The sequence below is a fragment of the Brassica oleracea genome, chromosome C9 (assembly GCF_000695525.1).
Source record: "Brassica oleracea var. oleracea cultivar TO1000 chromosome C9, BOL, whole genome shotgun sequence".
NCBI classification, from domain to species: domain Eukaryota; kingdom Viridiplantae; phylum Streptophyta; class Magnoliopsida; order Brassicales; family Brassicaceae; genus Brassica; species Brassica oleracea.
In genome coordinates this window covers 38,124,204-38,126,066 of record NC_027756.1, presented here as the reverse complement: position 1 = coordinate 38,126,066, position 1,863 = coordinate 38,124,204, and positions in this window count along the sequence as shown.

Sequence of the window (1,863 nt, the reverse complement as noted above, 5' to 3'; positions counted from 1 at the left end):
AGATATCGACGTCGCTAGGGTGCTAATCGACACCGAAAGTTCGGCCGATATCATCTTCAAAGATCCTCTCGAGAAAATGGGGATCAATCAATTCAAAATTGTGAAATACTCTAGCCCACTACTGGGACTTTCGGGAGAAACAACCATGGCCTACGGGTCGATTAATCTCGCAGTCAAAGCTGGAACCATGACAAGAGTCAAAGAGTTTCTAGTCGTTGACCGTCCTGCATCTTACAACGTTATCATGGGAACACCATGGTTGAACGCCATGCGTGCCATCCCATAAACGTACCATCTTTGCCTCAACTTTCCAACCCCTAACAGAATCGAGGTAATATGGGGAAACCCAAGAGTATCACAGGTGTGTTACGCCGCAGAACAAAAATGAAAAAGACCAGACCTCGAGACCACTCCTAGAAAAATGGAGAAAAAGGTCTCCGACCAAGGTTCCCGAAGTCAAGATTCGGCTGAACTCTTCTGGCAGTCTCGTAATGTCATGGCCCTAGAGGAAAAATGCGAACCAACTTGCGAACCTGTGGTCACAGTCTGTCTCGACGAAGCATCTCCGGAATGATGCGTCAAAATCGGAGCCTTTGAGGACGGAGCTCGTAACCTATCTAAAAAAGAACCTCAATACTTTCGCATGGGCCGCGGAAGAATGCCGGGGATTGACATTAACATAGCGTGTCACGAATTAAATATCGATCCGACTTTCAAACCCGTCAAACAAAAAAGGCGAAAGCTAGGACCTGAACGAGCTTCTGCGGTCAACGACGAGGTTGAAAAATTGCTTAAAATCGGGTCAATAACGGAAGTGAGGTATCCAGACTGGCTAGCCAACCCCATAGTAGTCAAAAAGAAAAACGGAAAATGGCGAGTTTGCGTGGATTTTACCGACCTAAACAAGGCCTGTCCAAAAGATAGTTTCCCCCTGCCACACATCGATCGATTGGTAGAAGCAACGGCAGGAAACGAACTTCTGTCTTTCATAGACTCCATCTCAGGTTACAACCAAATTATGATGAACTCTGACGATCGCGAAAAGACTGCTTTCATTACCGATCGCGGAACCTATTGCTACAGGGTAATGCCCTTCGGCCTCAAAAACACTGGCGCAACTTACCAACGACTCGTGAACCGTATGTTCTATCAACAACTCGGTAAAATGATGGAGGTTTATATCGACGACATGCTCGTCAAATCCCTCCAAGCAAAGGATCACGTATCACATCTCGAGGAATGTTTCGTGCAGTTAAATTCCCATAACATGAAGCTCAACCCGACAAATGAGGATTCGCCGTGGCATCAGGGGAATTCCTCGGCTACCTAGTCAAATTCCGTGCCATCGAGGCTAATCCAAAACAGATCAACGCACTGATCGAGATGGCTTCGCCGAAGAATAAGTGGGAAGTCCAAAGGTTGACCGGTAGAGTCGCGGCACTTAACCGTTTTATTTCGCTATCAACAGACAAGTGCCTGCCTTTCTATGATGTCTTACGGGGAAATAAAAAATTCGAATGGTCGGAAGAATGCGAAAACGCTTTCCAACAGCTGAAGCGGTATTTGGCTTCCCCCCCAGTCCTCGCAAAACCAGTGGAGGGGGAACCTTTGTTCTTGTACATCGTTGTATCAGCAACAGCTGTGAGCAGCGTGCTAATCAGGGAAGAACGCGGCGAACAGAAACCAATTTTCTATATAAGCAAAACCTTGCTGGATGCCGAATTTAGATACCCGCTAATGGAAAAATTAGCATGCGCGGTCGTAACATCGGCCCAAAAACTAAGACCATATTTCCAATCCCACACGATAGTCGTCTTCACAACTTTTCCCCTACGAACGATCCTGCATAGCCCGAGTCAATCG